Here is a 23,503-nt window from a genome sequence, read left to right as displayed (position 1 = left end):
CGTATTCAAAGAAACCAAAGCAGCACAGGCCTAGTGATCACAGCACCCCTTCCCAGTAGGTCTTGCCCCAAAGAGGCAGTTGTGAGGACTGAAGGTCTCTGCCTTCCCACCACTCTCTAAGAATCCTCCCTGGTTCCTTCCCCTTGTCTCTTGTTGCTTCACCTTCTTCATTTCTCTGAGTGTTCTGGGAGACCAGGTAGGAGAGGTGATGGTTGCATCAGGAGGGAGAGATTCTCTGGATTCTTCAGCAGCCTGCCATATCTCTGTCTCCTGGTGTGTCCCCCTCCTCTCCTGCCTCTGATTCTGGACTGCTCTCTGCCCCAGCCTCTTCCTGCTCACTAAACCCTGTTGCCTCTTCAGCCTCTGACACCTCCTCCTTCCAGTCTGCTCTCTCTTTTCCCTGTGACCACTCACTGTCATCTCACCACCAATCCCCTCATCCTCTCATTGTCATCCCACACACAAACACACAGATACTGAAAATAGTCCCTTGCCATATTGCAAAAAGGTATCAGAAAGAGTTACGTTGGCTTAATGCCACCAGACAGGTGGCAAGCCTAATTCTTGGCATGTGCTACACTTACCCAGTTTGCAATTTGCTGCTTTGTTTCAGAAAAAAGGAGCCAGGGTGGCAGATCGTTCTCTCTCTAAACCACCATCCTGAGTCATTAGCGTTCCATGCCCCTAAATCCACTCTGCACTTAGCTAACTGCTTTTATTTGTTTCTATGCTGAACTTAGGTAAGTTTGAGGCTATAGGCCTTGCAGGCTATGTATCTTGTCCACAGATCTGACAAAAGGAAGAAGAGAGACTCACAGACAGACACCCTTGTGTTTTTTGAGAATATTTCATGGGCAAGTCATGTGGGAGGATTTGAATGTCATTTTAAAAGAAAAAGCATTTCATATACTTTATTCCATTTACCTTTGCCAGATAAAGAAGTATGAGAAAGATACCTGTTTTGAGCGATAATGCTGCACTATTTACTAAATGGGTACTTAATGACATACTGGGAGACAGTTAATTCCTAGAAATTGGTTGTATATTCAGTGGCTGCCCACCAATGAGCAGCAGTTGTGTTACAGTCTCCAACATTTAACAGAGCAAGGCTGGTACCCTCAAGGCTGTCTGAAGAGTTCATTTTCTCTTTAGAAATGGGGCAACCTGGTGTGTACTGTTGCCACGGGTGGAGGGGCAGGAGCATACAGAGGCAATGCTACCCAGATCCACAGGCAATGTACGCCTGTAGCAGAATCACATGACCAGGAGAGTGAGGGATCTAAAAAAAACAAAGTCCTATGAGGAACAGCTAAAAGACCTGGATATGTTTAGCCTGAAGAAGAGGAACATCGAGAGAGATGCTCTAGTTGCAAGATTCCTCCCTGGGACTAGCTAGAGATTAGGAGCATAAGAACACATGGCCCTTCCTCATAAACCAACTCTATCATTCTATCATTTGTTTGTGTGTTTGTTTGAACCAACTCTAAAATTCTATTATTCCAAGTTTCCATAGACTGGACTCTTCATATTGCAGTTTGAAGGTTAACACATACATACATGCATGGATGTAAACACACACACTCTTTGCATAAAGTATGCTAGCCTCCCTGGCATGCTGGTTTTCTATATGTGGGCAGGTCTTTTTACTGCGAGAGGTTGCATCACTACAAGGTGGTACGGTCGGGGGGGGAAGTACCTACATGAATCTGCTGTGTGCATTGTTCAGTGCTGAGAAGGCACCATAAGCTGCGTTTAACACCACAGAAGATTTTGAGAGTGCACCCTCAGTTTGCATGGGGAATCAGCCATGCCAGAAACATCTTGAGAGTCTGCAGTAGCTTGTCCCTCAGACACAGGTTCTAATTCTCAAGTTTCTGAGAACCTGAAAGTCTTTTCACTTTCTCTGCATGCCTGTATCACCTGAGCATCCTTGTTGCTTCCTGCAAAACACAACTGCAAGCCCACTCGCTGCTTACACAATGCAACTTGTAAAAAAGTTACTACGTGTGCCTCATTGTTATTAGTTTCCACACCTCTTCAGCACTTATTATTCAATCACACCTTTTAATACAGGGATTATGCATATTGGATACATGGAAAACTCCCCCCCCCCGTGTGTGTGTGTGTGTGTAGAAGGGGGTATATTTGTGTCCTCTCTGTGATGATGTAGCTGTCTCTGCCAGCTCTTCTAAAGAATTTTCTTTTCCTCAGGACAGTTTCATTAAAAAGGAATCAAGTGAGGAGGCCTGAGAGGTCAGCCCAATGATTTAGTGATCAAAGCTGAGTGCCAGGTCTGTCAGGTCCCCAGACAAAATAAATATGAGGAGTGAAACCTTCATCCTATTTTGCAAAGGCAGGATCAAATTGCAGTGTCATTATATCATTGAGAGCAGGAATAGGAAAATTAGATTGGGCCACAGCCAGAATGGATAAAGCAGGCGCTGTCTTCCATTAGGATGTTCAGGGCAACCAAACATTCTATTTATTTAAACATCTAATCTGTCTATTATTCATTTCTCAAAGTTTCCATCTGTTCAGCAAAACAGAATTTAGCACATTATAGACAGAAAGGCCCTACCAGTTTCCAACGCACAAACCCAACAGCAATAGGAACAACTGACCACAGTATTTTGGCTTCTGGCAACGGCATGTGTTTTACTGTTTATTTTGACAAATATGGAAACTCCCAACACATATTTTCATTACAGATAATAAGGGGAAACATTTGGATGGATATTGATAGCCTCTAAAATATGCCCACTCCAATCTAGATTATTTTCCCCTTAAGGCATATGTTTGTGGATTTCCCAACCTTGTCCAAATGAGCTCTTCTGCTTCAGACCATGGATCAACCCATGTACTGGTTTTAAAGTGCTTGCAACTAGCATTTGGAGCTGGTCCTACTATGAAGAGACTGAGGTGGCTACCTCAGGATGTGGCTGCTGGGAGGCAGGGAGTGGAGGGGAGGTGTTGGAGGCCAGAACTGCACCTGCTAAACTAGACTGCCACCCTCAAGAAGGCACTGTGCTGAAATAAGATTTGGCTGCCAGTGTAATCAGCTTCTGCACAAGAAATTTGGGGGGGGGGGCACCTTGTCCTTTGCCTTCAGCAGCAAAATGTCTTGGGCCCAAACAATCTTAAGTCTATTGCAAGATGTTTTGAGGGTGTTTAAGGAGTTGGGAAAGAAAGTGCTATTAGCGCATGGGAAGGTGATTCTCCTTGGCCGCATTGACACCATACATTAAGCACCAATATAGCACATTAAACAGTCATGGCTTCCCCCCAAAGAACTCTGGGAGCCTGAGTTTTTTTAAGGTGCTGAGAGTGGTCAGGAGGTGAGTCCCTCATTCCCACTACAAATCTAACATTCACTGCAAACTGGTCTGGGAACTATATATCTCGAAGGGTAATAGGGGTCTCCTAACAACTCTCAGCATCCTTAAATAACGGCAGCTGCCAAAATTATTTGGGGGAAGCCATGACTGTTTGAAGTGGTGTCATAGTGCTTTGAATGTATGGCATGAATACGGCTCCTGATGGTGATTGCTTAGTCATTCCAGACCACTGTGATTGTCTCCCACAAGGAGGCTCCCAGGATGGCTGTGGGTATTAAACAGAAGAAGAAGAAGAAGAAGAAGAAGAAGAAGAAGAAGAAGAAGAGGAGGAGGAGGAGGAGGAGTTTGGATTTGATATCCCGCTTTATCACTACCCGAAGGAGTCTCAAAGCGGCTAACATTCTCCTTTCCCTTCCTCCCCCACAACAAACACTCTGTGAGGTGAGTGGGGCTGAGAGACTGCAGAGAAGTGTGACTGGCCCAAGGTCACCCAGCAGCTGCATGTGGAGGAGCGGGGAATCGAACCCAGTTGCCCAGATTACGAATCTACCGCTCTTAACCACTCAACCAAACCAAACACACCACAAGCCATGTGCTGTGGCTTATTGGTGGCTCACACACCCACACCATGTTTGTTGCACATCTGGGTCTGCAAAAACTCAAGGGCTGTAAAATATGTGGCAGGTAACAATACATGCCTGGTGGGTGGATCATGAGTTGTGCAAGTCATTAAAAACCTGCTTAGCTAGGAGTAAGCCCAACTGATGTTAGTGGGGACTTGCTACAGGTGACACTGTGTACTAGGCATACATGTCAAAGGCTTTAAAAAAGAGTGACAGGCTGACCAGTGTTGATAACATTGATAAGGTAGTTATCATGGTAGCCACAATAAATATTCTTTAGAAAACATCCTCCTCACTCCCTGTTTTAATTGTTAATGTTTCTAAGAATGGGGGTGGCATTCTACTGCATAGCTGCAAGAGCCAGGGGTCAGCAACCTTTTTCAGCAGGGGGCCGTTCCACTGTCCCTCAGACCATGTGGTGGGCCGGACTATATTTTGAAAAAAAATGTGAACGAATTCCTATGCCCCACAAATAACCCAGAGATGCATTTTAAGTAAAAGTACACATTCTACTTATGTAAAAAAACCAGGCAGGCCCCACAAATAACCCAGAGATGCATTTTAAGTAAAAACACACGTTCTACTCATGTAAAAACACCAGGCAGGCCCACAAATAGCCCAGAGATGCATTTTAAATAAAAGGACACATTCTACTCATGTAAAAACATGCTGATGCCTGGACTGTCCGTGGGCCGGATTGAGAAGGCGATTGGGCCGCATTCAGCCCACGGGCCTTAGGTTGCCTACCCCTGTGCAAGAGCAAAGCAACTTCCACTTGCACAACTAGACTTGACCCCACTCTCCTCCCCCTGCACTTACACTAAATTCTGGGGTCTGCCCAACACCCCCCCCCCCGAGAAAATTTTGGATGGTGTGGGTGGGGAGGAAAGGGGGAAGGAAGTCCCATTCCGCAAGTGGAATGAATGAATGAAACTTTTTTTGTGTCAGCCAATAGCAAGAAAAGAACATTGCGGTATACATAGAACAAAATAAAAAGTCAGTTATATAAAAGACAGTTTAGAGTCCTGAATCAGCAGTCAAATAGTGGACCTTATTCTGATTGCCCCAGCTAAAAACCCTGCCACCTTTGCTGTCATCTGCTCCTCTTGCCAGGAGAAAGGACACTGTGACAGTGGTTGGGCGGCCCAGAATAGACAATAAAAGAGGGTCTTTGTAAAGAGTCCAAGCCAGGAGGGCATGCACCACTGATTCGGTGTTGCCATCTCTGCAGGGACATAAGAAGTTGTTCCACTCGATGCAATTATTTAATTGAATACCACTCCTCCCTCTCTTAGAAATGCTATAGATGGAACTGGCGGGAATGGGATTTTTTAAAAAAAGAATGTATGTTGTGGATACTTTTTATACCATCGTAACTTATTTAGCTGAATGCTACCTCAGATCTCTAAATATGTCAGAGAAACTTGCCTCTCTCTACAGAAGCGTTTTTGCCCATCTTGCTCAAATCTGAAATGGTGCCCCAGATCCAAAGAGAGAAAGAAAGGTCCTGAATGCATGTTCTTTGCAGCATTCATCAGTGCAGCAGCTAAACTTTTGCTCTGCATCCTTGGAAAACATCTGTCCAAATAGAACAAAGAAACAGTATGACACAATTGCCCTTTATTTCTCACCAAGCAGAAGACATTTGTCTTTTCCACAGCTCCCCCCTTTTACTCCCACTTTGAACTGAAGATGCTACAGACACAGAACACAGGAGCAATAAACAGTACAAATTGCAATTCCAAAAAGGAAATGCTGTTAAAATCCCCAGCAGGGAACCAAAAGATTAACCACCCGTGAATTCCATACCTGTCAATCCTTCACCTACAATGTGGGCCATTTTATCTTTAAGCCCTTAACATTTAGCAATCTAAATGCTGAACAACTGGGCCTAAATTGGACTCTCTCTTTTCTCTGTCTAACAAATAACATCTAGGGTAACAGAGAACATTAGACACTGGGAAAGGCCAGCTTCTCTTGCCAAAAGGTGAGTGGCCTCATAAAGAACAATTTCACACTATTTAAACAAGTCAGTGCGAGCTGACCTGCACAGCTCCCTGTCCTGGCCACTGAAGGGACTTTGCTGCTTCCTTTAACCCTGCAGAAATCCTTCAGAAGGGAAACTGATTGAAAAAGACTGATACAAAGATCCTCCTCTTTTATTGGAAAGTGGAAATTACACAGAAGTAATTGGTGTAGCATCTATAGATCATAGTAATTACTGGTCCATTAACCATTTGAATTTGTCTACATAATTGTTGTTTAATTGCCCCTAGATACATATTGAATATCCTTCTGGGTTAAGGATATAGGATTTGTGGGAAATATTAAGGAATCATTTTCTCTGAATTTTAGGCAAATATGCTTCAACATTATGTAGATCATGTCCACTTTTCATTTCATTTTATTTTTTAAAATAGAGCTAATTCAAAGCCAATATTTGCTGCAAATTCCTAGTTTAACAAATTCAAGATCTCCGAATTTGAAAAGGTGGGTTTTATCTTCCATGTTCCATTTTGAATTTCACACATTGTTAATCTTTCTTCACAATGAATTTAATTCCTTCACTGGCATTTTGGTTTGTTGAGTTTTAGTATTTTTCTTTGCTGAGCTCTTTTGATCAACATCACAAGTGGTCTGTTCTGTGTGGCATTAGCAAGTAGATCCACTGATCTGTGATAAGGACTGCCGTTGACACCATGTCTCCTCACACACAGCAGACCTCTGGTGATTCCCAGAACATGCACAATGGTGCGCAGGGCATATGCAATGCTCGGTAGAAAATCATCATATTTATTTATTTTATAAAAGTTCTATATATGACTTTTCATTTGCAACATTAACAAAGCAGTCCTCAATATAAGAAAATTCAATAAAACCAATATTATCAATAAAAACATCACAATAACCAAGACATTTCGGACTTGTTCTAGCAGTTAGGGAAAGCCAGGGCAAACAGACTGTTATCATCATAATCCTAGAACACTAGAGGATTCTTAATGCATCAGTTCCACTTTGGAAATGAGACCAGATAATTTGGAACTCCAAAATTCAGAGAGTGATGAGAATTTTGGACAGATTCCCAGGCTAATCTACTGGCTTTTCCCCACTTTAGATGCATTAGATGACAACTTTTCCAACTTGCAATGGAACTGCAGCACCCTGAGCCGTTGGCGGCGTCTTAAACAATATAAGCTGAACTTTCAAGTGCTGTTTTCTCAACTTCCCCTCTGGCTAGTACCCATGTGGGGCATCTTGCTAGCCCAGTGCTCTGTAGGAGGCACAGCACACCTTTATAGGACTTGCCCATCCTGTCCAACAATGGAGGCCATCTTCTCTGGATGCCTCAATCTTCAGAAGTAAGGTGAGCAGTGACTCAGAATAGGTCCCTTTTCTGCTATGACTTCCCATCTTTTCCTAGGCAGGTTTGCCCAGCTTCCATTCTTATGCCCTTTTGATGCCATGTGCCAAACTGTTTGATGTGGCAAGGCCTTTAATATATTTTAGCTCTAATTTTAACGCTGCTGGTAATCTTACTTCTCTCTCTCTTTTTTTAATTACTTTAACCATTTGCTTTGTTCTGTTTTGATTGTTTTAATTTACTTCAAGACACTTTGGGAGGTTTTTTTAAAGTAGAAGGACAAAGCTTAAAATGCTAAGTAAAAAAAATAAAATAAAGTACAACAGCATAATCACCATGGATAATAGCTGTAATGGGCAGATATACCACTGCTGGATGAGATTCATGAAAGTAGCCAAGAGAGATCTTCTGGGGGGTTTTTATACTCCATTTGGAATTATTTCTGCCCTGTTGCTCAGTGTTTTTATTTACAATTTCATACGTTTAGTAATATACATATATATTAATTTGCTCTTTCTGCAGACTTCCTTCTAATGTACCTGCTCCAGATGCATGTGTTAATAATTTCCTTGCTTAAAATGCACCCGAGTGGAAATTCATTCTGGCATGAGCTATTTTGGCAACTTTTGATTGACTTTTCTTCTTCTTCTTAGCACCTTTTTCATTTAAGACTTTTTCTTCCTGGGGTATTGACATTCTAAAGTTCTCTGCCTGCAGTGAACAATTATTGACAGTACACTGGAAGAGCAGAATTTTAAAGGTGACAAGACTAGTAATGAATATTTTAAACACTTTGGTGGAATAAATTCAGCATTAATGAAATAACCCTAAAACAAAGACCATGTATCAGATGGGAAGGAGTGGTAGCACCTAACGAGGGACCAGCGGCAGGGGAAGCACAATGCCACAACCAGGGGTGCTGCTATGTACTTGGGGAGCAATCCTGCGGCAAAGGCTTGTATCCAACTAAGTTCCGCACAGAGCAGACCCTCTTCAATTAATGGAACCAAGGTAGTCATGACTGTGATTTTAGGTGGGTCTACTCTCAGTAAGATTAGCATTGGCTACCATCCATAAATTTGTTTTACATTTGCATAGGATATATATTCATATCTAAGTGTATGCACAAATTAAGATAGTGGGTGTCTGAGATCTCGCTGTAACTGCAATTTGCAGCACGCCTAGCAGCTCTGTAAGCTAAGTAAAACAATCTTGTAAGTTTTAAGAGAGAGGAAAGGCAGAAGATGCAGGTTTCAACATATAGGACCTGGTCAAAATAGAGAATGGTATAAAAAGGAGGACCATGTTTCAGGCATAGAGCTACTTAACGCTTCCTTCACACTTGCTAATGATTATCCACAGTCGTTCATGTTCATCCTCAACATAATGGTTTCAAGGAAGATTGATTCTAGATCCTGCCATCCAGAAGGGTAACTGAGTTTTCTTGATCTGCAGTTGAACACTCTCCTCTTGATTAGGTTCTCCATGCCGTTCCCTCTCTGCCCCAGGTGAAAGAAGAAGGAAGGGGTGATGGTAATCTTGATATATGCCCACCAAGAGTATCACTGGGCAGGTGTGGATACACCATCACTCCCATTGCTGGAACCTGTTTTAATGCTGGAATGCTGTTTTCATGCTGAATCACTCCCATTGCTGGAACCAGTGGCAGGCCTTGAGGTCTCAAATTGGGAGCCCCCATCTCTTTCGATCCATTCTAAATCTTAATTGTCATGTCCCCTGTGGTGCCCCTGAGACTGAATAAGTTGCACTCCCCTAAATCTGCCTCTGAATCTGTTTTCAAATGGACATGCTCCAGGGTAATGCAGACTCAATCTGCATTTTTTATTTTTTTTTGGAAGGAAACCAGTTTTATTTTTGGGAGGAAACCAGTTTCCCAAGAAGCACTTTCCAGGGGCAAAAAATATGCAATAGATTTAGACTGTGTGCGGACAACACAGAAAAACAAGCAGTCTCCATTGATTTTAGAATTTAATGTGTGTATGCAGCCTCAGAATCTTGGGAAGCCCCAGGAGCAAATTTGGGGGGAAGGGGGACACCAATTATTCTTGCAATTATCCCTCTGCTTTACCATTATGGTGGAGTCCATGTTTCCTTCCCAGCATGTAGTCCCAGTAAAAGTTTGCTCAATGCAACACCTTAACGGGGCTGATATGCAAATATAGTGACAGGGGCTGATATGCAAATATAGTGACAGATCAGTTTCTTCTGGCCATGCACTGCGGACTGTTTGGGCTTTGCTCTTTCTTTTCTGCCGCTCTAACCAGTCATGTTTAACATCAACAAGAGCATGACAAACTGAGAAATTTAAATAACATAGGGGGACAATTCACAGACCACTTACTCTGACATCAAGTGGGAATATATCAGAGCACAGTGTCTGTGAACAGTCCCCTGTAGTCTCATAACCAGAAGAGTGATATGAAAGAAGGGTTCGTGTAAACTTCAGCTTGCTATGAGCACTTTGCTCCCAAAGAGCTATAGCGCGGTTATTGATAGGAGCAGAGCATTCAGTTCATCTCACTTAAAATCTGCATGTGTGTGGCCTGTGGGCACTGGGATATCTTGCAGGCCAAGCGAAGGTTGCCCTCCCGTAGGAAACTGTTTAAAGTAAAACTGTATTTCATTATAAAAGGGCATTCCCTGGTTGTTTCAGAAGTATTTGGTTTGATGTAGGGGCCAATGGGTGAATTTCTCCAGCTCTCGCAATGCAGGAGGTCACGTGGAGAATCTTAATGGCCTCATGCACTTTTAAAAGGTTTCTGAAAACATTTCCTTCAGAACACTATTTAAACTAGATCATGGTGGCAGACATTCATTTTCTCATGCAAGGAGTTGACATATCTGGACACTTCATCTTCAGTTCAACAAGGATCTTAAATGTATCCAAGAAGCAGCTGCCTTAGAATCAGCAGTGGCTGGTAACATTTTGACTTGGCAAGGCTGCCATTTTTAACCTTGCTGTTTTCATCACTCGAGGAATTGTGCAGCATTTATTTAGGAAAGATTTATTAATGTCTCCTCATTAAAAATAAAATAAAAATCAATTCTCTGTACACGTATGGGCAGGAGAAGAGTTGTCCATGTAAGAGGGCCCAAGTATGATTTAAAGCCAAGATTGACACTTTACCTCTTATTAGGCTATCCCTCTTATTAGGTTGTAGCAGGCATACCAGACAAAGCTGGTTACACCAGCCTTTCCCAACTTGCTGTCTTCCAGTTGTTTTTAGACTCCCTCCTATCAGCCCATTGGTAAGGGTTGATGGGAGTTGTAGCCCAGCAACATCTAGAGGGCAGCAGGTTGAGGAAGCCTGGGTTACATAGTAATCATTACAGCTTTGTCATCATCCCTTACTCCCAGTATCTATATATCCATCCATCCATCCATCCATCCATCCATCCATCCATCCATCATCTTGTTCCAAGGAGCTAAGTATGGTGTTTGAGCCTCACAGCAGCTCAATGAGGCTTTGAAAATAGTGAGAAACTGACCCACTGAGCTACCACCACCCCTCTCCATGGAACAGGAAGGACCTTCAGTGCCATCTGCCACAACCATCACAGAATGCTTCCCCTTCCTTAGCTGCCCCAGTACCTGAGGCCTTAGGTGTTATGAGCCTACTCTCAGCTCACAGAAGTACATGGAAGTTCTTGCCCCTGCTGCTGCTTCCTGGCTCAGAGATTGTACTGGTTGGCCAGCAGAAGGACATAGAGTGGTGCCTCGGGTTAAGTACTTAATTCTTTGGAGGTCCTTTCTTAACCTGAAACTGTTCTTAACCTAAGGTACCACTTTAGCTAATGGGGCCTCCCACTGCCGCCGAGCTGCTGGAGCATGATTTCTGTTCTCATCTTGAAGCAAAGTTCTTAACCCGAGGTACAATTTCTGGGTTAGCAGAGTCTGTAACCTGAAGCATCTGTAACCCGAGGTACCACTGTACTGTTTTTTCTTAAGAAGTTTGGGAAGAATATTTCTTCACTCGACTCTTGGGACTTTTGCTCTTTGCTTTTCTTCTTCACGACTCAGGAGGGTTTGTACTGCAAGAGCTTTTGTTCCATATTTCCATTTGTAGTTTGTCAAAGTCTCATAGAAATCTAAATTTTGGCATGCCGGGTATAGCACTTACTATGCACGATCTTTTATTTGTTCATGTTGACATGCCAATTTTGTATTAATTTATTTTTCTTATGAAGAATGTTTTTCCTTTGAAATTAAACATATTCCTTTTCCTCTTTTCAGGGGGAATTGACTTTTGTCCCATTCTTCTTAGTTATTTGACTGCTTTCCTGGCTTTCCATTGTGCTGAAGAACACAAGCTGTGGCCAGCTCTTTACATGGAGCACTTTAAATTGGCACTGCTTTGATGTATATGTTCCCTCCACCACCGAATGCCTGTTAGTAAAGCACCTTTTGCAGACATGCCCCCAGCAGTCTGGAATTAATAGTATTCAAGTCTAAACAACACAGACACAGGTTCAATTTAATACCAGATGGAAAAAGGAAATAGAGTGCTACCTCAATATGCTAAGAACAATGTTTGCATATGTCAAAACAATAAGTTCTGTATCAAAAACATAAATTTCCCCCCTTCTTTCTTTTATAAGAGATAGCAGTGGAAAAACACATACCTACTTTTACTTTTAAAAAATCTGTTCATTTTAAAGCATTCTTGTGATTCCCTCCCCCTTGATTTTATCTTTTTGTAAACTGCTTTCAGGTTTTTTAGAATCAAGCAATATATACATTTTTATGAAATAAATAAAATAGATAAATAAATAGTACTTGACTTGCACAAAGTCCCAGGTTGAATCTCAGACTTGTCCTGATTTCAGGTCTCAGAGTTAGGAAAGGCTGCTGCCTGAGGCTCTGTGTAACTCTGTGACTCAGAGTAAGCAAGAATACTGGACTGGACAGATCAATGTGATGACTCCATATGTCTTCCTGGATTCAAGGTCCATTAAAGAATAACAAATGTAATTCATGTATCAGAGGAATACCAGCATTTATTTTTATTGTTGTTGTTGTTATTGAACTTAAATGCAATGCAATGCTAAAATAGACTTCCCAGAGGATTTACAGAGCAATCCTAACTTACCTTTATGACCTGGGGGTGGGGGGAAGAAGATCCTTTGGCAGAGCAAGCACCATAGCCAGTGTCCTGCTGTTTCACAGTGGCTGAGTGGACCACTGTGTTTTCTTTTCCCCTCCCATTGACTGCACAGGGTGGGGATTAGCAATGCCAACCACAGTAGTGGTGTACAGTTTTTGTTGATTCCTTGGGTGTGTTGGGCATGATGGGGCTGTGAATGTGGCATGTGGACATACAGTATCCACATCTTTCCTCCTCTACTGGCTACATCTGCCTGGCATGCCTTGTTGGTGAGAATACAGATAATACCTGTTCTGAAGCACTACCCATGTATAAGATGACCCCCTATTTTAAACATAATATTTCAGTAAAAACAACAACATAGTCTTATACACGGAAAAGTACGGTAACTGTGTTTTTATATGCTATAACCTACCTTAGGACCTTCTGAAAAGCAGACAAGAAATGCAATTGATGATGATGATGAATAGATATATATATAGATAGATTATAGATATAGAATTACAAAGTAGACGTAAGTCCTAAAAGTCCCACAAGACTCTTTGATTGCTATTATTATTTGCGTGCCTCAGAAATTAGTTAAACCAGATTGTACTAAAGAGTGAAATATAACCTTAAGTTTTAGCTCTGTGGTTCTCATCAAACACAAAGCTATGTAATGCTATAAAATATAATTGTTAAAAATGTCTTTGAGATATCTGCCTTCATAAAAAAAAGAAAAGTCATTTTAAATGCCTTGCTATAGGAAAATGGAGATTTGCAACATTTGCAATGGCTGAGCTCCTCACCTACATGCCTGCCTCCAGTCATCATACGGTTAACCATGGCAAACCAGAGCCGCAAATTCTCCTTGGTGTAAATTCATCAGACCATTGCAGTTGAGTCTTGCTATGAGTTTGGCCCTGGAGTGCTGGTAAAAATACAAAGAGAATCCACAATATGTAGCATTGATGCATTTCTCAGCAAGAGTCTCTGAAGAGGTCCAAATAAATTGAAAGGGGAGGAGAGCCTTGGCAAGAGAAGCAGAATCAATCTTGATTTTCCTTCAAGTGTCTGATACTCTGGGAAGTGGTCCAGGGATGTGCTCTCGGGCAGCCATGAGGTGAGCAGTAGTTATCGGGCTGCTCCGCTATGCTGCTTGGGTTCAGCAGCAGAAGTAATTGCCTGCTGAATATTCTGTCTTCTGGTGATGCTGAAAAATCAGCCCTCTGTTCTTTGAGATATGCATCTCTGTTTCCAGGAGAGAACCTTCGCTTTCTATGTACAAATACCAATTTTATTTTTTTTAATAAATATTTTATTTTCATTTACGGTTTACAGACACAAATATTAAACTTTGCCATGCAGGTGTTGCACTGTATCCTATGCATACTTCATGAATGTGTATTAATAGAATACAGAAGATAGGAATATGGATGCAGCATATATGCCTCTGTGTCAGAAATAGAGAAGCTGTGGCTGTTATGTACTGAAGTTCTCACTCTGGGCCAGCAGGGGGATAGTGTAGATAGTTATGCAAATAAGGGATCAAAAGTGACGTTCAGTGATTGGGTCGTTTTAGAAAATTGTTACAGTTACATTGTACTGGAGCGCTATATAAGCAGGCTGACTGAACCCTGCAGTTCAGTTCTGCCCTGGCCTGTGAATAAACAAGAGCTGTTTGAAGAATCTCTATATCATCTGATATGTTCACCCACAACTTAAAAGTGGCTCCCCAACAGTGGCCAATAGTCAGGGATGATGGATATTGAACTCCAGCAACATCTAGAGGGCCACAGGTTTCCCATCCCTACTCTATGTCAGTCTTCCCCAACCTGATGCCCTGCAGATTTTCTTGGGCAATTGGCTGTGCTGGCTGGAGCTGCTGGGAATTGGAACCCAGCTGCAAAAACATCTGGACGACACCAGATTGGGGGAAGGCTGCCTTCTGTTACCTAACAAGAAAACAAGAAAAGAGCCCAGTGAGGACTAAGCATGCTTTCTGGCCAAGGAATGATGAGTAGCTGTTGCAGAGGCAGAACAGAAAACTGGGGGATCAGGGCAGAATGGAGTATCCAGGAATAGGGCTTGCTGGAACCCTGAACAGGAGTACTCTGTGCAGCAATATTTTGTTGCAGGTCTCTCTTTCCCCCCTGATTAACTGAATATTTAATATAACTCAGTACTTTCACCTCTATTTCATTTTAATGGAATTATGCACCCTGTAATATACTTTACAAGTGTGTTCAACAGACCTTGAATATTCTCAATAATCTGTTCAAAATCAGCTCTGTCCTCATCACATCTCTAATATTTCAGTTGCTGTATATCTTACTTTATTTTTCTGGCACTCAATGCCATTGATACAGAAATTTGTAATGATTCTTCCTAAAGTTAATGCGTATAGAGGCTGCTGCAGTAGATATAAAGAATTTTCCCCATTAATCTTCTAACTTAAAAAAAAAAAATAGACAAGAAACTTCCCATTTTCTTTTAAAGTTATTACCACAGCATGTGTACCTAATAATATTTTCTTGATAGGACGCTTTATAAGCACAAGTGGTACTTCTTCAAAACAATGCATACCTAATTTATGGAATTTGCTCCTACAGCACACGATGGCTAATAGTTTAGATAATTTTAAGAGGGGATAAGAAGACCAGTGAGAGATTTTACTTTCTTGGGCTCCATGATCACTGCAGATGGCGACAGCATTCACGAAATTAAAAGACGCCTGCTCCTTGGGAGAAAGGTGATGACAAACCTAGACAGCATCTTAAAAAGCAGAGACATCACCTTGCCAACAAAGGTCCGTATAGTTAAAGCCATGGTCTTCCCAGTAGTGATGTATGGAAGTGAGAGCTGGACCATAAAGAAGGCTGATCGCCGAAGAATTGATGTTTTTGAATTATGGTGCTGGAGGAGACTCTTGAGAGTCCCATGGACTGCAAGAAGATCAAACCTATCCATTCTTAAGGAAATCAGCCCTGAGTGCTCACTGGAAGGACAAATCGTGAAGCTGAGGCTCCAATACTTTGGCCATCTCATGAGAAGAGAAGACTCCCTGGAAAAGACCCTGATGTTGGGAAAGATGGAGGGCACAAAGAGAAGGGGACGACAGAGGACGAGATGGTTGGATAGTGTTCTCGAAGCTACAAACATGAGTCTGACCAAACTGCGGGAGGCAGTGGAAGACAGGAGTGCCTGGCATGCTCTGGTCCATGGGGTCACGAAGAGTCGGACATGACTAAACGACTAAACAACAACAAGAAGACCAATTCTAGGAGGAATGGTTATTCATCATGGCAAGTGGGACCTGCAACAAAATGTTGCAGTGAATCCTCTCTCCTGTTGAGGGCTCCAGCCAGCCTCCCAGAAGGGCTTCTCACTCTTCCCCCACCATTTTCATTTTCCAGCTGGCACTTAACATCCCTTGGCTACTGAGCCTGCTCAATTTTTACTGGGCTGTGTGTTTGGCATGTATGTGTGTGAGCTGTCCATTTAGATGCCCCCTCCCAAATAATAATTTAGGTAGGGAAATCAGATGTAAAAAAGAGAAAAAAAGTCCAGGGCTCCTGCACCTTTAATCATAAAATCATAGAGTTGGAAGGGACCTCAAGGGTAATCAAGTCCAACCCTTTGCAGTACAGGAATCTTTTGTGGGGCTCAAACCCATAACCCTGAAGTTCAGAGTCTCATGCTCATGCTAACAGAGCTATCCTGCTCGTCTTGTGTAGAAGATGGCATTTCAGCAGCTGTTGCTTGCCTGGCAAATTGTACCTGCTGTCTTCTGTGCAACTATTAAAGGTGCAATAGTTGCCCTGCCCTCTTTTGAATCCGAGCACTCTAATTTTTGTGCTTCAGGGTCCCACCACAAGCATTCTCATGCCTCTTGTTTGCCATGTTTCAGTTCTATTTCTTTTAGTGCTAGCTATCCAAGGGCCAAACTGCACATTGCACTAGCTGTTGGCACATTGGAGCATTCTGTCTAACATGGAAATGGGAGCAGAAATAAGGCTGGCTTTAGTGGAAGCTGAACTGAAGCAGAATGGAAACTGTGCTGCTTGCGATGAACACAGGACAGGGTGGAAACTGCTACCAGTTTACACCCCTAGTTAGCTGTGCTAGTGTGGGGTAGTGTGGGGCCCCTGATCTGGAGCAGGATTCAAGGGTGTGGAGTACGTGGCTTTAACTCTTTGTCCCCACTATGTCCCTGGTCCTGATTCCCCACCTCCACCAAATAATCTAGAAGCTGCATAGTGAGAAAAAGTTCCACTTGAAGCATAAAAGGTAAAGGGACCCCTGACCATTAGGTCCAGTCATGGCCGTCTCTGGGGTTGCAGCACTCATCTCACTTTATTGGCCGAGGGAGCTGTTGTACAGCTTCCGGGTCATGTGGCCAGCATGACTAAGCTTCTTCTGGCAAACGAGAGCAGTGCATGGAAACACCGTTTACCTTCTGGCCGGAGCAGTACCTATATATCTACTTGTACTTTGATGTGCTTTCGAACTGTTAGGTTGGCAGGAGCAGGGAACGAGCAACGGGAGCTCACCCAGTCGTGGGGATTCGAACCACCAACCTTTTGATCGGCAAGTCCTAGGCCCTGTGGTTTAACACACAGCGCCACTTGAAGCATATGAGAGCTTTAATACAAACAAACAAACAAACAAACAAACAAACAAACAAACAAACAGCCCAATGCAAACTACAGGTGTAAGGGCCCTGAGCTGGATTTGGAGTGTGGAAGGAAAAGCATCCATACCCAGTATTGCTAAGACTTCTCCCTGTCCTGCATGGTGGCAATTTGTGTTTCAAAACCTCCTGAACTTAAAGGTCAGCTACATGAACTAACATACTATGTAATTTGGTCCAGAGTTCTTTGTTAGAGTAAGATGATGAACTGTTACTACGTACCCAGTCGGAAAGACCCTGAAGACTTGTATTTTGATTAATAATAATAATAATAATAATAAGGAATACACCCACACACCAAGTGATAAGGATCTTTGGTGCCCTACCTTGGAAAGATTTGTATTTGCATCCTTAAAGGTAGGAAAGAAATAATTATAGTTTGAATCCCCGCAACAGAGTGAGCTCCTATTGCTCTGTCCCAGCTTCTGCCAACCTAGCAGTTTGAAAGCATGCCAGTGCAAGTAGTTAAATAGGTACTGCTGCAGCAGGAAGGTAAACAGCATTTCCGTGCACTCTGGTTTCCGTCATGATGTTCTGTTGCGCCAGAAGTGGTTTAGTCATGCTGGCCACATGACCTGGAAAGCTGTCTGCGGACGAACGCCAGCTCCCTTGACCTGAAAGCGAGATGAGTGCCGCAGAGTTGCCTTTGACCGGACTTTGTCCAGGGGTCCTTTACCTTTATCTTTTTTATGACTTGGGAGATCCAGTTTCAAATCCCAGGTGAGGCACAAAGCTCACATATATGCTGGCTGGAGGGCACAAGGTTGGCAAAGACTGACATATGGTAATAAGATTTTCCTCCCTCCCCCTTACTAGCTATAGAGTGAGTCCAGACTCCTCCCCACCCGCCACCCCCTAAAAATTAGCTCCAGGATATGTTCTAGAGACGGCCACAGTTTGCTCTGTCTTCATTCTGCCGCTCTTTAATCTTGACTGGTGTGAGTAAGTTGGGTTTTTACTCAAAGTAGCTAATATATCAAAGAGAAAACTCTATTGAATAGGAATCATCTCTAGAGTAAATTATTGACTCAATTCTGCAAGATGCATATAAATAAAATATGGGTGACTGTTTGCGTTGTGTGTGCATAATAGCGCCATTTATCAGAATGGCTTGGGAGACATCCAGAGCATTGGCAATTAGAAGCTCCAATTACTGGGAGTGCCATTGCCATCGCGCTATTTTGATGGGGGACAATGTAGGGAATATACAAGACACTTCGATCAATAGGCGCTCCACATAAGCGAGAGCTGGCTTTATGGGAGGTCCCAAATGCATGCATTAGCTGCAGCATCGTTTTAACAGAGCATCCTGTGCTTTGCTAGCAGGGGGTGTGGTGGGGGGAGGCAACCCATAGTCCTGCTCCAGTGCTTTGGTTGTTCCTCAGACCCTCTATCAAATGAAGCCACGCTTCCTTACTGGGAGGTTAATTCACTTGATTTGCCACCTACGGGGATATCATCTTTCTTATTAGTGTTCACCATTTTACAGTTTAATTAAGGTCACCCAATGGGCCTATAAATGACATCTTAATTAATTGCCTAAGATATCTGCTGGTGGCAGCCAGTTTTGCAACAGAGCCCCAATGAGGAGGGAGAAACGCATTAGCAGAAAGCACATATGCACCTGCAGTGATTAATAGAGGCTCCTGCTGAGAGCAAATGATGAGTCTCTCTGCTGTGGGTGCACAGATGAGAGAAAGGGCCATATACATGACCACAGGTGACACACTGGGGGTTCGAAGAAGTGAAAAGGTTAGATACATTGTACTCGGGTAATGTGCTTGGGAGCAAGACCCTGAAGCATCATGGTTAGGGGTCTGGAATTCAGCATGTAAAGACAGTGGCGTAGCGTGGGTTGTCAGCACCTGGGGCAAGGCAAGTAATTTGCGCCCCCTAACCCGTGGATTTGCGCCCCCTAACCCGTGGATTTGCCCTAACCCCAGATGTTGCAGCCGCCCCCCCCTGCACCCCCCACGCTACGCCACTGTGTAAAGAGCCTAATCCAGCTGGTAGAATAAACAGTGTAGATTTCCATAAATTAACTGACAACATGCACATCTTGCTTGTTTTCCATGGCAGGATTTCTTGTCACTGATCAGAAATGGGAGTGGTAGGACTGTTGAACCTACCTGAGCTTGCAGGGGCAATTTGGTGATTCTATAGGCAGAAGGTCTACCCCTTCCGCCTACAGAATCATCAAATTGCCCCTGCAAGCTCAGGTAGGTTCAACAGGTCTGGACACAGTGGCTGAATTTGTCTTGTGGGACAGCAAGGCATGGCTCTTGGGCTTTTATTGGTTTCTGCTCTGATGTTACAAAGAAACAGAGCAGATTCTTTTCTATGCCAGAACTCCATGTCACCCCTCCCTCTCTCCCTCTCTTCCCTGCCTGCCCCCCCCTTGCCCTCCCCTCCAACCCTCACTGCAGGCACAGAGAAGCATTTGAAAATCCATGGCCACTAGGGAAGATTTAAGAAATCTTGTTCACTGTACTTACAATTCTACAATGTCTTGATTTCCACTCTGGCATTCAACTGTTGGAAAGGAGGCCACTTATTTTTTAAACACCAACCAAGAATTCTGGGAGTAAACTCTAAGTCTATCATTTATATGTACCTTGGAAGCAGCCTAGAGATGTGTGATTGCCTTTCTGGCCTCCCGGCACCCGCTGCTCCCAAGTGAGTGAGTGCATAAGAATACATTGATGTGAAAAGTAAAACGTATGATGTAGAGGCAAATAGGAAGCAGCCAGGATGATATAAGGGACTACTTTATAATGAGCCACCTCAATGATCCTTATTTTACACTTTTCTGCAAGAATCTCAAGGGTCTTAGGCACATATACGTATCTATCTCATTCCTGGTACCTGAGATCCATTATGTGGAGATGTGAGACTGAACTTGTACTGGTTTGTACATAAAGAACACATTGCCCTTCTCTCTATAAGGAAAAGATGACATTTGGGAGCCATGCTAAATGAAAAAGACCATTCATTTGAGAACTGAAAGCCTACACTTAACTACCAACCTGTTACAAAGCCTACAAGTGTCCTGGTTCACACATTAAATGACCAGGTGGGCTTATCTATGTAGCCATGGGCACATTCTATTTTGGATTTCTGATGCAGAGTCCTTTGCACACCACAGAGGTTATTGCAGTTTATTTGAATAACCCACCTTAGGTGTATCCTGAGCCAGTCTGTCAAGGGTGCTCCCCAGCCAAAGGAATGCACACGGCAGATTGTTAACCCTTGTCAAAGCTGACAGTTGTTTCTATGGCTCTGAATATCCATGTACACCACTCTTGCCGCTAGGCAGCTATTCACAGGTCTGTGCTCTATGGAGCAGTTGCAGTAACAGGAGGCCACTCCTCCTCCACCCATTCATTTACCTTCCCCCAAAGGGCTGTGCACACACAGTTGGAGACTATGCCTGTGTGGAAGCTGCCTCTGCTCTTCCCTCTTCAATCCCCTCCTGGTTCTGGAAGACATTGGTGCAAAAGTGGGTGGGGAAGCACCCAGCCCTTCACTTGTCTGACCTGCCTCTAATTCCTCTGCCCTTCCTCATGTGTTCTACCCTCCAGCTCTGAAGCTGCCTCTGCCTCTTGCCTCCTGGTTTGTACAAGTCCCCACAAATCCCTGGCCCCCTCTCCCAAGTCAGACTCTAGTCCCCCCCCTTCCCCCATGCACACTAGTCTCCTGCGAGTCTCTGACACAATCTGACAGGGAACCAGAGAACCAGCAGTGGCTATCTCCCAGGAAATGCAAATGGCACATTAATAGAATTACTGGTGGATCATGCTGGTCAGAAAGAAACCTTTATTCTTGACAGGGTTGATTCATGACTGAACTGAGGCATATGCTTCCATTAGATGTGGCAAATGGGACTGGTGCCTAATCAGCATACATCCAGAGCCTGCACTCTACTCAGTCCCATGTATGCTGTGTTAAGGAGTGTGGTCAGACTGAGCCAATGTTTCCTTTCTCTTCTTTTGTTGGCAGTAATCTAGCACTCACTGCACACAGTTTGAGGCAAATAGAGCCAAGTAGTTTCAGGGCATGTGCTGAGTGCCAGCTCAGTGAAGCATCTCAGTAACAAAGCAGTTGGCAGATACAAAATTTAAATCTGGCCATACACATTTCAAATCGCTGTTCCCACTGTCTAGTGGGATTCATGATCACCAATACACAAATATAGTATTCCTGTAACCTCTCAGTAGCTGCGTCTTCCCAGATAAATGCTTAGAGCATTTAAGCTGGCCTGTAGCGTAACTATTCATCTGCTCTATGTTCAGGGCATCCTCGTGGCATCTTGATACTATCACAATCAACCCCAGGCCTTCACAGTTGTGCCTATTAATTCCCCATGTCTAAGTGCATTAGTATAACATGTCCTGTCGCTTGACGTCAGCTCTGCGCCATAAGCAATACACAGGACTAGGTCTCCAACAACATATACCATATGAGTAGAATGATGGCTCGATATTAAAAATTTAAAAAAGATATTTGCAGATAAATTCATTGTGAATCAAACAAAGTGGTCCAAAGGATCCAAATCAAAATGCAGAGTCCTCTGTTTTTCCCCAGCCTGTTCCCTGAGTCCAGTTATTTCAGGTATTTACAGAATGAAATGACTGACAGAATCAGAGGAAAAGGCTATATGAAATGCACTGTGAAATGTTTGATTAGTGGTTACATTGCAAGACCTTCTGTTCATTGCCTTTATTCAAAGGCACTTTGGGATTGCATTAGGACTTTCAAGATGGTTTGGCAAGACTAGCTTGGATCCTAAAATAAGTTAACTTCAGGAGGTTCATGGAATGAAACTTTCCCAGCTCCTCTTTTCCACTGGTACCAAAGGTGGGGTGCAAGTGAGAAGAGGTGATGAGAAGTTTTTCTTCTGAAGCGAACTTTTCTTCCCTGAAGTTAACTTATCTCAAGGTCCAAGTCAACATGTTTTGTAAAATAATTCATTTTAATTTAAACCTCAGCCCTTGAATGGAGAGTTTTACTGTAAGATTTTTATTTATCTTAGTATCTCTCAAGGTGCCTTATATGAAACATTGGAAAGATACCCAGTCCAAGGACTATATTGAAAATAGCAGCAGATAAAATAAGAGTCCTGGAAGTCAGCTGCAGGAGCTGCAGGTTTAGGATACTTGTGATTGTATTTGTGTTTTTAATACATCTCCTGCATTTGGTATTGAAATATGCAAGCAATTCTTACCCTGACCTTTATGCTATGTTTTTTTTATATTAAAAAAACCAAAGGTATTATTCTGCCACAATTCAGGAGAACTTACATCAGTGAACCAAAATTTATCAAGAGACATGTTAGTTGAATAGTTAATAGTACAAGCCAAGTAAGCTTACTCAGAAGTAAGTCCTATTGCGTTCAGTGGGGCACACTCCCCATAAGTGTATATAAGATTCCAGCTTTAGCAATTAAAAAAGGCCGTTCTTATGTGAAAATTATATTCTTCCAGTCCATGTCCAGACTTGTCCTATGACACCTTCCATGCATATGTGATCCCTAATTGGTTTAGGTTGTCCCTGTATGACTTAGGAAGCATTGATCGCACTTTCAATGGGCTTCATTTATCCCCAAGCTACAAAATCTGAAGGCTTCATTTCTCAACGTGCAGCAAAATCTGAAGGTGACATAAAATTGTGACATCACCATTCAAACTCTGATTCCCTTTAAGATGTGGTTGGCTGAGATTGCCCAACCAGGAAGAAAAATATTAGAAGGCAAGAAAATGGCCCCAAAGCAGCAGCAATGAACAATGGCTGCCTGCAAACAATATTGTAAAAGGTGAATATTGTCTTAATTAAGAGATGTCTGCCAAAAGCATGGGGGGGGGTTGTTGGAAGGCCCCCTTCCCCCGAATTTTTAGAGCATAATTACAGAAACCATGATACTCAGCCTGAACTATGCCTTTAACTGGTTTCAAGCGGCTCCTATGAATAAGTTGGTTCAAGGAAAACTGGTGGACTCATTTCAGGTCTGGATCAGGCACAATATAATGAAACTAAACCTCTATTCTATGCTGATACAAGATCGCAAAGCTTTCTTCAAACAGTGTGATTTAGCTCTGGGATTCTGGGGAGGTCCCCCACCCCACTGGCAAACACTTCATTCCTTCATGTTTTGTTGCTGCTATTCCTAAGATTGCCATACTATTTGGCATAAACAGACGTGGTTGTGGCTGGTGCTGCTTACTTCTAGACATGAAAGCAGATGTAAACAGTGGTGTAGTATGAGGGGGTTGAGGGGGCCGTCAGCCTGGAGCAGATTGAGGGGGCATCATGGCGCCCTGTCTCATCACGAGCTATTGTGTCCTTCTCAGCATCCTCCAGCTGGAGGGCGGCTGAGAAGGTCATAACAA

Source organism: Podarcis erhardii (assembly GCF_964252035.2).
Source record: "Podarcis erhardii genome assembly, chromosome: 6".
Classification (NCBI taxonomy): domain Eukaryota; kingdom Metazoa; phylum Chordata; class Lepidosauria; order Squamata; family Lacertidae; genus Podarcis; species Podarcis erhardii.
Note: the sequence above shows the minus strand (reverse complement) of the source record.